Source organism: Pogonomyrmex barbatus, unplaced genomic scaffold (assembly GCF_055798465.1).
Source record: "Pogonomyrmex barbatus isolate J1 unplaced genomic scaffold, ASM5579846v1 scaffold21, whole genome shotgun sequence".
Taxonomy (NCBI): domain Eukaryota; kingdom Metazoa; phylum Arthropoda; class Insecta; order Hymenoptera; family Formicidae; genus Pogonomyrmex; species Pogonomyrmex barbatus.
Window position 1 is genome coordinate 548,029 of NW_028297118.1, and position 16,470 is coordinate 564,498.

Here is a 16,470-nt window from a genome sequence, read left to right on the forward strand (position 1 = left end):
TTCTGGTTGATTAATTGATTAATTGATTATTAAATATTTAGTTGTATCAACAAATCATGTAAAAAGATGAATAAAAAAAAGTTTTCACTTTTTAAAACGTGATGCAATTTCTTTGTCATGTGCATGACGTAAGTAACGTGTCGTCTGCGTAACATATCATGTGACAGTTTTCAGGGCTATCATCTGCAAGTATTTTATCATAATCTATAATCCATAAAAGAGGGCCTAAACCCCTATGGCACACCTCTAGAAACTCGAAAGTCTCTCAATAGTCCATTCCTGTCCACATACACCGCTTGGTTACTTAAATATGCCCTAATTATTGCGCATAAATATCCTGGCACATCCTTCTTTTCAAGTGTCAATATAATTTCATGCTACGGAATAGAATTAAAGGCATTTTTTATATCCAGGCTGACCATTATGGTGTAACATTTCCCTAGCTTGGCCATTCACTATGTCCATTACGCCCTTAATTGCATCAATCGTGGACCATCCACCTCTAAATCCAAATTGGAAACTCGATAAACGGCCATTAGTCTCTAAAAATTCATTAAGTCTGCAATAATCTTTTCTAATAGTTTCCCTATTGTGTTCAACAAGTATATTGGTCGAAAAGAAGATAGAGAATCTTCTAGGAGTTTGTTAAGTTTCTTCAACAGGACTAATCTAGCCACTTTCCATTCCACTGGAAAATACGACTCCCGCAAGCATCTTGTAAACAACACCAAAGATTTCTTTGGCTACTTCTACCGTTGGTATCAGCATTTTATACGTGACCCCATCCGGACTTGGGGACTTTCCGTTGTTCTTAAGTCTATTCATTGCTATCTCCAATTTCGCTACGGATACCTCAGGAACGTCGCCCAACGGCATCTGGAGACACAAACTCCATGGTGCCTCCTCACTCTCATTCCCTGGGAAAAGCTATGAAATCACCTCAGATATAAAGGCTGATTCCAATGATTTACACAGGCAGTGTAAATGACCTTAACTTCTTGGTAACCATCTTATAAGGGCGGCCTCAGGGGTTTTCCTCAGTAGAATCAATCAGCTCTTGCCAAGCATTATCCTTGGCTCTGGCAATCGCTTTTTAGTTCACTCCGTGCACCCCTAAGCTCTGTCAACAGTGATTGCCAAATCGAAGAATCCTTCCATATCCGCGCCCTCGTGTACCTCCTTCTCAGCATTTTACATTTCACGCGAACTTTTCCAATTTTGTCGTTCCATCAGTAAACGCTATTTTTATTCGGATGTCTGGTTATCTTAGGCATTGACACATCGCATGCGTCTCTGATGATTCTCTTTATCCTAATAATCAGGTTGTCCAAATTCATTGTTTCCGTTCCCGAAAGCGACCAGAAGCCAGCGTGTAGAGCTGCAAGATATTTATCTCTGTCCATTCTTTTAAAGCTCCACATCGGGAAATGCTCTAAGGTTCTAGGAATATTTTTGCGTCTACAATTGTTATCAATAGTTTCAATCAGGATCGTTTTATGATCCGATGCGTTGTAGTCTTCCAATATAATTGGAATTGTTTCCAATTTGTTATCATGCTCTAAAAGTTCTCGGTGCACTACGCAAGATCCACTGTAGAATCATCCTGTACTCTGCTGCACGTAATTATACCTGGACTATTTATTAAATTGAGTCCATAAGTCCAATTAAATAATAATTTTCCTCGAGCATTGTTACAATTGTCCCATACATTAAAACGAGCATTAAAGTCCGGCCAATAAAATGCGAGAATCGCCTACGGATACTATAACATCAAGAAGCGTGTCTAAGAAGCTTTCAAATTTCTTAGCCGATCTGTTGCGAAAAATAAACGCTAATAATAATTAGGTTATCTGTTTTTATTGCAACTACTCCCGGAGTTGTGACATATAATTGCCAATTGTAAGCGAATGTATCGTTGATATAACAAGCTGCAGAAGGTGGATCATCACCTGAGACAAACCAGCGATCGTTAATATTATGGTAAAATAAGATTCAGAGATAATTGCAACATGAGCAATCTGCTCATTTATCATATTTACAAGTCTTGTGCAACCGAGCACTTATTGAGGTTGATTTGTATAATTCTCATTATTCGACAATACAGTCTCCATATCTATGCCATTATTCTCTTCTCGAGAACTATTACCTTGATCGAATCTATCTCTTATAGGGGAAGATGCGCTATTCACCGACCTATCCCTCAAGTTAACTAACAGATCAGACAGAACTGGAGGAAATTTCACTCCCTGCTCTATGACCAAACGGCAAGCCTCTGTCCTTGCAGGCCGGACAACAAGAACGATTTCTACAATTGTTCAGCTTATGAGACGGATCTCCGCAGATAAAGCAAGAACCTATCGATAACATTAGGGCCTCTTGCAAAGCATTTGTAGCATCTCACTGACCTGGTCAGAAGTAAGTCCACCTTGACTGACTTAACCCAACCCAGCTTTACACTACCAAGATTGGCAAGTCTAAGTACAGCATCAAGAGGACATTGTATCCACACTATACCAAGGCCATTCCTAGACATTCGAATTGGACCTAATTCTTAGGCTATCAGGAGAGCAACCACCCAATGGCGATATTTGCCATCGAATTTCCGAAGATGACACAGAGTCATCGAATCCGGTGAGTCTCACATCCGCTGTTCTGATGGGCCTACTTATTTTAACCTTCGAATTATTAAAGACGTTCTTCATTCTTTCCATTATCAGGTCTGCCTTAATGGAGGAATCGTTACCTTTCAATTCCAGCAGCACTCCACCCGAGAGCACACGCTTTACTTTGGTATCCAAGACATCGAATTCCTCCAGCGGGATGGCTTCCCTAGCTTTACTCATAATCAACGCATACGTAGGATCACTATCCTCCATAACAATAGAAATCGCTGCCACATTTGGAGAAGCTGCTCTTGGTTTATTCCTCTCCAAGTTACGAGAGCGCGGAGTGCGCTGAAAATCTTTAAAATATTAGGTGTACAAAAAAGTTCTGAGTTTTTTTTTTGTAAAATTCAATCTTTCAAAATTTCAAAAACAAACAAAAAAATATTAATCAGCGAAATATTCCTCGTTTGCATCAACGACCTTTTGCCATCTTTCGAGTAGCTTGAGAATTCCTTGACGATAGAAGCTCACCGGCTTCGAAGCGATAAAGTCATCAATGCATTTTCGTATCTCTTCAAATCTCACGAAATGTGTATCAGCCAAATGATGCTGCAGCGACCGGAATAGGTAGTAATCGGAAGGCGCCATGTCTGGGCTATACGCCGCGTGCGGGAGAAGTTCCCAGCCTAACGCAAAGATATGGTCCTGAGGCGCTTTCACAACATGTGGTCGAGCATTGCCATAAGGCAAGATCACTTTACCCTTGTCCTTGGCCAGTAAATGACCTCTTTTCTTCTAATGCATCGCTCAAATTGGTCAATTGTTGTTGGTAGCGGTCTGCCGTGATTGTTTTACCCGGTTGTAACAACTCGTAATACAAAACACCTTTTCAATCCCACCAAATATAGAGCAAAATCTTCTTGGCGTGGATATTGGGCTTTGGCGTCGATGTCGAAGGTTGACCAGAGTCAACCCATAATTTTCTACGTTTAGGATTATCATAAAGAATCCACTTTTTATCGCCTGTAATGATTTTGTGCAGAAAATCTTTTTTCCGGAATTTTGAAAGCAAAGTGAGTGCAGTGTCACGCCAATGATTTTTGTTGTCTTTGGACAATTCATGCGGAACCCATCTGCCTTCCTTCTGAACCTTTCCCATCGTATGTAAACGTACGGAAATGGTTTGCTGCGTAACGCCAAGCTCTGCAAGCTCCTTTTCAGTTTGCGCAGAGTTTATATCTAGCAGTGCTTGCAATTTGTCCGTTTCAATCTTTTGAGGCCGTCCAGCAGCGGTCTTTAAGACTGAAATCTCCTTGGCGAAATTTTTGATACCATCTTTTATGTAGTATGACTTACAGCGTTCTCTCCATATGCAGCATAAATCATTGCAGTGGCTTCAACAGCATTTTTCTTCAGATGAAACGCGAAGTGGATGGAAAATCGAATATGTTATTGCCTCTTTTGTTATTGCCATCGTGAACACTACTGATTTTTGAGGTTATGTGCATCAAACGCCAAACCGTATGGCATTTTAGAAGGCCAAATGTCAACGCTTTAAAACCGCAAAAGGGCGGAAAGATATATAAAATTTAAATTGTTATTTCGATTGTATGAAATCTAAAGCTCAGAACTTTTTTGTACACATAATAATACTTCAAAATATCTGATATGACTATCAAATTACCTTTTTTTTAAAAAAAGGTAAAAAAAGGGTATCAAGTATAGTGGATATTGCCAACTCAAATGATTGTGTAAAATTTATATAAAAAATGATATCAATAATTGGCGCCAAGTTATAGTCTTACAAACATGGAGCTACAAGTTCATTTTAGTCAAATTATATATTTCAATCGTGTAAAAGATTTGATACTACTGTTTTAAAAAAATAAACTTAACTTAAGTAATAGTTTCTTTAATTTAAAAATAATAAAAACCAAATTATATGTATATCTTTCTGTTCATTAAAAACTTCTTTTTCTAACCCAAGTGATAGTAATTATTTAGCTTTAAAATATTTTTATATCACAAAATTGCTTTACTCAATTTACGTTTTTATCACAAAGAATTATAAAGTAACAGTATAAAATAAATGATAAAATTTTATTTAAATAAAAAAAATTTTTATGTAAAAACACGGCGCTGCTTAGATCAAACGAAAATGCAAAATTAATGATGAGATTATTTGAATGTTACAAATAAAGGCAAAATTTATTATTTAATATGATTAAATTATAATTACACACACACACACACACACACACACACACACACACACACACACACACACACACACACACACACACACACACACACACACACACACACACACACACACACACACACACACACACACACACACACACACACACACATCTTATTCATATTCTTTTTAGAGGTATGAGCAGCGCCAAGTGTTTTTATAAAAATTTTTTTTATTTAAATAAAATTTTATCATTTATTTAAAATGGTCTCGCTTTCCCGCGCGGAGAACGGTCAGTTGGTTGCCAGGAGGGGAAGCGAGAACGTTGGAGACAGAAAGTTGTTATTAAATTGTTAGGCGATAATTATAACAAATAACGATGCTTTATTTAACTAACCGTGGTGCGATGGAATGCACCGAATCTTCGCGTCAATTGTTCGTGGCCGTGGACGGGCGTGACGGCGATCGGCGCGCGGATAGCGCGTGAATACAAAATAAAATATCGCTCGGGCGGTCGGCGTGATACTGATCACGGCGCGCAGTTCGGTGGCGCGGGGCGCGCGCGGCGGCGGTGGTGTCGCACGTGTTCGTCGCGGGCCTTTAAATCGGCGTTGATTTATCGATCGGATCGATCGGATTGGTCGATCTCGGGGTTAGCATCCCTCTCCCCAGGAGCGAAAAAAAAGGATTGGGGGATGATTAAAGGTAGGGAAGGAATTCGGTGGGAAAGTAACGGCGCGGTGCGGGGGTGGTTGCGCGCTTGTGGATGCGGTCGTGGCGTGGTGCGGGACGCTCGCTCGGTTGCGTGGCGCGGCGTCGGTGCGGCGCGGGACGCGTTCACGCTCGGTGGTACGGTGCGTGGCGCGGTGCGGAGTACGTTAGCGCTTGTTGGCGCGATGCGGGGAAATACCACGAAAACATACATGTTTTCGTGATATTCTCCGACGCTTCGGAGTTCGCGTATGAATATATTAAAAAGGAGGCATTACTGCCTCTTTGCGGCCACTGCCGCATTCCGCCTGGTGTTCGGCGATCCCCGACGGATGGTCGGTCGGGGGAAATTCAGAGGAGGAATGGAGCGGAGGGATGCGTTCCGTTACATATTTTATACTGTTACTTTATAATTCTTTGTGATAAAAACGTAAATTGAGTAAAGCAATTTTGTAATATAAAAATATTTTAAAGCTAAATAATTACTACCACTTAGGTTAGAAAAAGAAGTTTTAATGAATAGAAAGATATATATACAATTTGGTTTTTATTATTTTTAAATTAAAGAAACTACTACTTACCTTTTTTTAAAAAAAGGTAATTTTATAGTGATATCAGACATTTTGAAGTATTATATTATATTACCGGCGACAATCGATAAAATAGATAGTAATTTTTTATTCAATTATTTATTTCTTTTTTCTTATAATCTCCTATCTTATTATCCTAATAACTTTTACGATTTTCGAAGGTATCGAGAGACACGTGAGGATAACATAATGAGGTAGGAGGTTACAAGAAGTGATACAACTTAAATTTGGTGCCGTGCAGATAATAAAATATTATTATATTACCGGCGGCAATCGATAAAATAGATAGCAATTTTTTTTTCAATTTTTTTTCTTATAATCTCCTATCTTATTATGTTATCCTATTAATTTTTACGATTTTCGAAGGTATTGAGAGACACTCAACTTTCTTCCGCTGGGTCGATAAGATTAATAGTGACATCTCGTGATAGACGTTGCAGCCATACAAAAGCGAGGATGATGATGTTTCTTAAAGTAAAAATTTCCAAATCGGACTTTGCATAGCAATATCTCTGCTCGTAGGGCATGTAGCAGAAAAATAAAAATACTTTTATTATGCAACGGACTCAAGCTATCGATAAAGCCTACTTAGAACTTGATCGGTTTAGCCGTTATTGAGATTCGATAATTTCAGATACTCGAACCTCGACGACTCGCGTAAAGTCACACGGCAGTGTTCTCGGTTGATCTTGACTTGACACCGAGATTACCATGTCTCCTAATATCATTTGCAAAACGGGTAGAATTTTTGCCTTAAAAGGAACAACTGCTTGGTACAAAAACAAAAAAATTTGTCGATCCGTTTTATTATTTTTAGGTTTTATTATTTTTTTAATTAGCGATTCTGTTGCATCTATGCTCAATATACCTGTTTTCTCTATTTGGCAATTAAATTTTTGGTATAAAAATAATTGTTCAGGATTAAAATAAATAACAAAAAATTTATCCAAACCTATTTCGCATATAATTCATGAAAATTCAGATTTATATTTTAATGTTAAAATTGAAGCAACAGAATCGGACGCTTTGTCGAGACCTAATTTTTCATTATTATCTAATTGTTTTGCTTTGCGCAATACGGTTTATATAAATATGCTGGTTCTATATCGCCAAATGTCATTAATTGGTTTGCTTTTTCTTTCCGCCAGCTGTATGTAGATGTCCCACATAAATCTTTAACGACACAGCTTCTTTCAAGCTTTCGTAATTGTCATTTCTTTTTGTGTATAATATTTGTCGTATCATACGTAGAAATATGGATCTTCATTGTTGGATCTTCATTATTTGGCTCATGCATACTATATGCGTTAAAAAGTGCATTGCATTCCGGACATCTGTCTTTTATTTTTAAAAATATCTCACCTAGATTACGATTAATCCTTGCAAATTTAAAGGCGTAAGAGCAGGTATTTTTAATTGCTTCCACAATTCATTATAGATAATAGTTGTCTATCCAGATCGTAACATGGTACATTTATCGGTATGATCTGTCTCGCATTCAGATATTTTATGCCACGTTTGCTTATCTAAATGTATAATAGTGTGCCACGGTTTAAAAGCACATGGTGAAGACATCGACCAATTTGACTGGTTGCTCTCATTAATTAAATTGGTCGATTTGGATAAAGTATCTTCAATATTATATTTTTGCCGAAATCGTTGTAAAATCCCATTTCGATTTTGTGATATATACAAGTATAAATATTTCATACTGAGTTCTTTATTTAGAAGACTCTCAGCATTTTTCCAAATTGAATCAGATAATCGAAGGATCTAACTTCGATCATTAAAGAAATTCAAATCTTTTAATGATTCGAAAATTTCATCAACATTTTTTTTGATTGACGAGGCATTTTTAATAAATTTGTGTATATTATATTACGCAAATTCGTTGGAATTGGGATACGTGTATTATTAGAACACCAAAAAGTTTGCTAGATCGACAAATAAATATCGGCAAATGAGCTAAGAAGATTGGCTAGCAAAAGGGCATGAATAGATGTTACGCTCTGACGGCGTACCGACACAAGAATCGCGAGTTCAGAGAGCGCGATTTCATTGTTTCATATGAGACGTTCTGCTATACTCCCCACTCTGTGCTGCCGCGTCGTTTCTCCGCTAGCAGATTGTGCTATACTCTGAATCGCGAGGGAAGGGATACCTTTTGAGGTACAAACGAAAACAATGGAGGTACAAACGATTCTCTTTCGAATGCCGATGGTCGCTTTTTGATATCTTGCAAGAATACTTAGTTCCATGCGAAAGGTTTACGCTAAAACTGAAAGACACTATATCTTCGAACCCTTTGAGGTACAAGCGAAAACAATAAAGTACAAACGGGTACAAACGATTCTCTTTCGAATGCCGTCGATCATTTTCAAATATCTTAAAGTTGGTCGCTGGCGAATTCCCCCTTTTTAACCCGTTAGGTACAAACGAAATAAAAAGCGGTACAAACAGGTACATACGAGGTACAATCCGATGGTACAAACGATTTTTTAATTTTTTAAAGTTGGTCGCTAGGTTCACATCGGTGTAAATCCATTAGTAGGAATACTAGGCCGGTTTTAACCCAGGAGCTCCGAGCGTGGTGCGGATGTGCGGGGTAACTCGGGGACGCGGGATAAGAGGAGATAACTGGTAGGCACGGGGAAGGGGGAATGCTTTGTCGATGGTCCTTTGGAATGTACTTTTGAGAGGGAAGGGATGAGGGGGTCTTTTTTTTGTCTAGGAAGAGCTGCTAGAAAAGATATTTTTTGTAGAAATTGACGTAAGAAAAGAAAGGAAAAAAAAGCGCCGATACTCCAGCTGCAATAAATGTACGTGTCGCAACGTGTTAATAAATAAATGTACGTGTCGCAACGTGTTAATTTCGAACAATCTCGAAAAATATTCAATGAAAATAATGTATTAGTCGGACACTTCTCCTCTCTTAATTTTTTTTTGTTTTTTTTAATAAATACTGAAATGTGTTCATTTGGTCAAGTCCAAGTTCTCACGTAGGAAGCAATAAATTTTGGCGGTGATGTGAAAAACGAGAAACTATAAAAAATTAACTATAGAAAATGAAATGAATTCAATAAGAAAGAGATATTACCCTTTTTTTATTGATGTTATATATATATATCAATAAATAATATTCTTTCATAACTGGAATATTATTTTATTTTAAGATGGAAAATAGATTTGTTTTGATTGAAATCATATTTTTAAGCGTGAAAACATTTTTATTCACATTTTTTGTTACATCGTCTTTTTTTCATACATACTAAAAACTAAAGCTAACAGTTCGCAATTGATGCCTATCGAAAATATCGCTATCGCGTATCACGTATGGTACTTCCTCGGGATTTGTTATAATAGACGCAATGTTGGAGAATCGCGTATACTTTTCATCGATTAAATCGACGAGTCTGTCTAGTTGACTGAATGTTATCAATACATTCGGCAAGGTTAAACATACGGCGTAGTGTCAATTCGACTATCATAATGCGTACGTTTGAAGATTCAAGACGTACGAGTGTAACATCATTCATCATGCAAACTCGGACCGTTAACGGTGCGATGCTTATAAAATTGTCTTTATAATTTTTTCGTAGCAATTTATAGATATTCCATTGCTGCTCATGAAGTCCTTTCCATGTTTCGAGAGACAGTATCAGTTCCTGTCCTCGATGATCTCCTAGGGCGATCTCCACGTAGCTCGGTGGACTAACATTGATTCCAATTTCTAGAAACTTGAAACCCGCCAAGTTGTAACGTCTGCTCAGTAAACGTACGTGCGAGGCTCCACCGAAATGCTGTGTAACAGAAATTAAGTACATAATTTATATAAAGTTGCGTAATATTGCAAAAAGAAAAAAATAAAATGTCGAACTTACGCGTTACGTTCCTTCTTCGTTTCACCATCGTACAGTGCGCTGCTTCCTTTGGCGGGGTATATTGCGTGCGGATCGTTCGTACAAACGAATGATGGAGAAGCGGAGTACGTTGCGTATGATCCGTTCATACAAACGAATGACGGAGGATTGATCGCACCCGCGTAAATTTTGATACGGCAGAGTTAATCCTCCCCTCTTTTGAAAGATGGAGTGGACAAAAAATCCAATGACCTCGCTGAACGACAATACTCTATTATGATAGTATTTCGTGAACAGGCGTGTTATAGTGGCCAAGAAAAAGACAAAAAATCGTACAATTGTAGATAGCACATCGAGAACGAATTTACTGTTATAGTAACCATAAGTAGAACGAAAACAAAAGATTGTGTCATTATCAATTAATTGTAAAATTTTTATTTCAAGAAAAAAAACCTAATCAGCTATAAAAAAAATATATAAAGTGCCATTTAAAAAATATGTGAATAAAAAGTTTCACGCTTAAATCATAACGCAATTTCTTTGTCATCGATGAGTCAATCGAACATTGAAAAAATGTATAGGATCGTTGAAATATTAAGTAATCATCAACGTAATAGCGGGGAAAAGAAAACATATTTTATATATATGTTATATATGTTTATTTAAGATTATCTGCCCACCAATTAAACAATTTAAATACATTTTGTAACGCGCAATTAATGTAATGATATCCACATCGTACAGAATTATCAGCATCTAGATTATTTAAAGAATCCACGTTCATAATCCGCATTCAGAGTCTCGATGTATACGCGCTCTCACTCATCGTCCAGAAGCAAGTTCCGCAACCATTTTCGTTTTTCATGTCCCTTGACATATATGACAACATCGTCATCTTCTTTCGTATCATGCACAGCTTTCGTAATCAAACTCTTAGCTTCGCTGTACGGAATCGTTTCGTCGTTCCATCGCAGTATATGGTGATGACGTATCACCCAGCGTGCGCGAGACTTGTCGGCACTTGTCAGGAAATGCCACGGTATAGGGGTTGCGAAAATGTAATGAGAGAGAACGGTCCGTTCTTTGAGAACAGCAAACTCTTTTACGACAAACTGTCCTTAAAAGAGGAAATCTTGCAGGTCTACGAACGTTGGCACAGACATGACTGTTGTCGAGAAGAAGACAGCGGTCGATTTCGATGTATCGTAGATTTTATTATCTCTCTATCTCATATACCAGCGATGCTCTTAGGTGATCTTGCGTACAACATTGCGGTCAACGGGTTGTACTGAATTACGCGATCGTGTATAATGAGACAGTACGCGGTATTCATCGGTATGTTCTCTTTAGTCTCAAATTCCAATCTCACATCCACGGTTGCACTCTTGATCGATTCGTTTTGTCGAGAACAATCGATGATTACGAATGGACCGTTATGTAGAAAAGACGTGAGGGTAAGACTTGGCTCGAGATGTTCGTATCCGTAGTAGCTCTTGCAGAAAGGCGCGTATGTTTCAACACAGACGTACAACACAGACCATCTGTTTTTGTCGAAATCCAGATTCATATCGTCGTACGGATAACATTCTGAATTCAGATAAAATTTCAGTTAGTCAAGTTGCAGTCGTCGAATCGGCTCGTGTCTTCAGTCATAACGTTCTTTCGGCCTGTTTGCAAAGCAAAGATGACATACCGCTTCTCAAGCTGAGTAGTGGTCTTGATGGCCCACGAATGCTTGGTTGTACGCTGTAACAACGGAAACTCGTACAGATCCCACGAGCGAAAAGCTATGCTCAAGTATCGTTCGCTCTCCAAAGTGCGCAGCATCGATAGTTTTGTTATCTCATTCAATAACACGTGCGGCATTCGCCATTGTATCTTGAATAAATCGATCACGGGATCCAACACCAAATTTCCCATAAGGCAATTGCTGTCATTACGTGATATTCTGTCATATTAAGATCAACTCATGACGAGCGTTGATTACGACGCATCTATAATCCTCGCAGAATCTCAATAGTGCGTAGAGAGGTACGCAAAAGTTAAAATATCAATCCGTGTTAGTACGCGCCTCCCAGCCAGCATTCCTCAGAATCACGCTTCTCTCGGATGACGTTATTATGTAGTATTTGAGCGCGCTAGTTATGCCCACGTTTCTGTTACGATCAATCTCCACACCATCGAGCTCGTATCGAATCTTATCGAATATGAACACGACAAAATTATTTCCCAACACCACATCAGATCCTTCGACAACTTTGTTCTTCGTTAGTTTTCCCTCGATACATAGAAAGCTTTCGTACGGCAATGTGTACAGATCCTGTTGCTGTATGGGTATTCTTATCTCATCGCTGTACCCGAACGTTGTATTGGCGAACGAGTTGTACATATAAGTCTCAATCTTGACGATGCGATCGTCAAAGATTGGCTCGATATTTAGGATGTCAGTCATCTCACAAGTTGCACACCGCGAATCCTAAAGCTTGTAAAAATTTAACGTTCGACGCGTTGAATTTCTTCCTCTTCTTGATATAGCCGGAGAAGCGAGTATTGTCGATTGGTGTTTTCTTTATAAAAGATGCGTTATCTCTCTGCGCGTGCTTCGCTTCGTTCAACACGAGCATCCCAAATGTCGCGCTCGCGTCGTCACTGTCGTCGTCGTACGTGCAATTTGAAAATGATCTCTTCTTCTCTGAAATCGAGCAATCGTCCGTTCTGGTCAACAATGCGTATCGTTAGCTCCGTACGACTGGCAAGTAAATGATTTGCATCGGCCTTTTCGATATCTTATATCCTGGCGGCACGCTCGGCGAAAATTCATATATCGTGTGCACATTTTTGCTATACGCGCCCGCGGTCACGTTGCACTCTACACGAATAATGTTTACATTCATTATGTTGATTGACATGTCCGATTTATACCATTTTCGCGGTTGCAATATACGTTTCGATGAGAAACCAAGTAGCGATCCAATGTTCTTGGGTTTGTTAAAATTTATTCTGTAATCACATTTAATCTCACACTTCATCATATTGTAATTTGCACGGAGCATTATCGGGTATTCACCAATCTCATCATCGCCGCACGCGGTGTCACCGGTGTTACCATCGGATGTGTCGCGTCACGGATGTTTTCGTAAAATCTCACATTTCAAAAATTCATTTATGGCTTGCAGTTCATACGACCCCTCGGGAATCGTAATTTCTGTGTCGTCTTTGTCAAAATAAAATTTGTTGTTCGAAACGTTTACATTCGGTATCGTGTGATAAGTCTCCAAAATTGTTAGACCAAGCTCGTAATCATCGTCGTTCAAATCTATGGCTGGAAAGTAGTTTGTCGCGAGAATGCTGCTCTTCCCGCTTAATGTAAGCGTCAGCGACATGATGGAAAAAGCGTTCAACGAATACTGAAACATCGCGACATTTTATTAGATTTTATAAATTCATGTGCGTCGACCGTTTGGAGAAACCACAAACACAGCTGTCCGCAGATGCTCTGATCGTACATCTGATAGGATGTTCGATTGTAATCTTTCATAACATTGTTTCCGAAATATCAATTCCTTGAGCGATCGAAGATTACCGAAACTGTCGAAATATATAACACAATCGTTTCTCTTTGCGTACGCTACCTAATGAATGCCGGGACCATCGTGTTATCCAGATTTACGATACCGCTCTCTTTTCGCGCGCCGCTAATCGGTAATGCGTCACGCATGAAAACGCCTCTGAAGTACGGTACGCGCATATGCTTCTCCAACTAGTCCAATTGTACGTTGGTAGTTATACCCATATGTATTTTTATTGTCTCTTTGACGTTTTTTTTTCTTTTTTTCTTTTTTCGCTGTTACACCTCGTCCGCCTTTGTACGGAGCGAGATATAGTCCCCGTCCGTATTTGTACGGAGCGAGATACAGTCTCTGTCCGCGCGTTTCCATTGCGCGATTGTGACGTTGTAGTTCCTCGAACTAACGTTGCATGGCTTTCTTGTCGTGTGTTTACCGCTTTCGCCACGCTGGCCACTCCACCAATCATGGAACCGAGCGCGCCCAACATTGGCAGAATCGGTAATATGTCGCCTCGTTTTGCCGTCGAAAGTATTCGTTTTTTTTTTTGTTGGCTTTTTCCTTGTCTTCGCTTTCATACCCATACCCATGCCATCTTGGTCTTGGCTTTCATCGCTGCCCAAACAGCGGCAACTTTTTCGCCCAAATTCGAATCTCTCACAATGACGCGTCCTAGGACTTTATCGGCGAGTATCTCATCCGCCGCGTATCTATCGGTGAGATCGTTACTCCGAGAATATGCAATATCATGTTCACGGCACGCCGCGTCCAGTGGATTTATGCCCGTTTCACCTCTGGCTAGTTGCTTTTTCAGTCGAGTACCCGGACCGCAAAACTGATAGACAGGAATATGTAACTCGAAAGGAAGCGCGTTTATCGCTCGATTGAGTAGACTTCCAACGCAGCCTTTGTTCGTTGCTGCTGATACAGTCCTTTATCTTCGGTGCGGGACCATCTATATGCGTGCGTTGCCACAATTGGTTATAATGTTCGACGCAGCGACGATAGATTTGAACCTCCAAATCCGCTTTTATATGTTCCGGAAGCTTGTCCCACACGTGGTCGATATAATCGCCACACATGCGTAACAATATGATCTTTGGTATATATTGCAATTATTTAACGCGCAAATCCCAAATATCAAATAGATGCGATAGCGCGAGATACATTTTTGCTATTGAGCGAATCGCGGTTTCACATGCCTATAAATAGGCGTTCAATCGAAGCCTAGATAATGCAGTGTGAACATGAAATTCGTGCAGCACCCGCAGACGATACACGTCGTGAACTACGACGAGAAAGCGCAAATGATGGGAGACATCGCGACGAAGCGCAAGCATGGTGAAATACCGAGTACTATACGCGCGATTATTTGCGGTCCATCAAATTGTGGTAAAACCAACGTTCTCATAAGTTTGCTCGAGAGTCCGCACGATGTACGTTTCGAGAACGTGTACATGTATTCGAAGTCGTTGCAACAACCAAAATATCGATATCTCGAAACTTTGTTGGCATCGATCGACGAAATCGGCTATTTTACGTTTTCCAACAACAGTGACGTCATTCCACCGAGCGAGGCACCCAATTCGATCTTCGTCTTCGACGACATTGCATGTGATAAGCAACATGTGATGAGAGAGCACTTCTCGATGGGTCGCTACTCAAATGTCGACTGCTTCTATCTCTGTCAGACGTATGCGAAGATACCTAAATACCTGATACGCAACAATGCGAACTTGTTGATTCTATTTAAACAGGATGGTACCAACTTGAAACATGTTTACAATGATGTGAATACTGACATGTCGTATGATGAATTCTATGCGTTATGCCGTGATTGTTGGTGGCGCGAGTACGGATTCCTAGTGATAGACAAAGACAGTCCGCTTGTCAACGGGCGGTACAGAAAAGAATTTAACACGTTTGCGATACCATAATGTGGTTAGTCGATATCGATACGTCAATTAGGCAACATGAATAACATCAAAGATCGCGAGAAAATAGTAAAACAGATTGCGAAAACGGGCGATTCGATTCGCAAAAAATATCGCGCTTTGAAAACTAGTAAAATAGATGAAAATGTAGCGTTGGAGAGACGCTTCAAATCCATCGTCGAACCTCTAAAACAAATTGTCGAGGAAACACATCCAATTAAAAAAGTAGCCAATGTTGCAAAGGATATCAGTATTAAGAAAAAAAGAAACGTGAAGACAGCGATGACGATGACGATACTACTACTACTACTATTACTAACAGGGATTCGTATTGGACGGATGTTGGATGGTTAAAATTATCGCCGCAACCTAAAAAGCGTACAAAACAATTGAATACCGCGTCAGATTCATTCACGTTCGATTCTACATCGATAGAACCATCAAAAGAACTACCGAAAATACCGCTATTCGTGCAAAATGAAAAATATTTTTGAAACAAAAGACGTTAGTGAAGCGTCACTCGAAACAATCATCAAACAGAATCTGCGAACACGTGGAAGTTGTGAGACGCTTCATGGTCAGCTAGGACTCCCTGAGCCCACTAGAGCCAGGGACTCCGACGACGAAAGTACGTGGGCCTTCTTTTCGGTGACGACATAGATAAAGCGATCGATAATGTGTACGGTATCTATTCCGACAAAAGTGATACAATGCTCGGTGACAAAAAGTTTGACGTTGACAAAAGTGACTCCATAATCATAGACAATATGAGATATAATGGTATATCAGGATTATACGAATTGATCTTCAAGAAACTTCCCGATGAAGCTATATTTACTGAAGATGACAAACAAACGTATAAAAGTATACTATTAACAATGAATGCTCATAGACGTGGTCACAGCGCCCATAATCATGGGCATCATGGGCAACAAGGGATACAAGTACATTAACATCATCGCTCCGCTCGTATCTACATATAAAAGAAGCACATATAATAGTA

The 16,470-nt window shown here is 39.4% G+C and overlaps 1 long non-coding RNA gene and 1 pseudogene across 1 annotated transcript in view; both read right to left on the bottom strand.

The window, feature by feature from the left end:
• The window catches only part of LOC148936460 (uncharacterized), a 275,063-nt gene that overhangs the window by 125,155 nt on the left and 133,438 nt on the right, over window positions 1–16,470 (bottom strand). The gene's annotated exons all lie outside the window — the stretch shown is intronic.
• Window positions 8,792–10,087, bottom strand: LOC148936466 (uncharacterized; annotated as a pseudogene).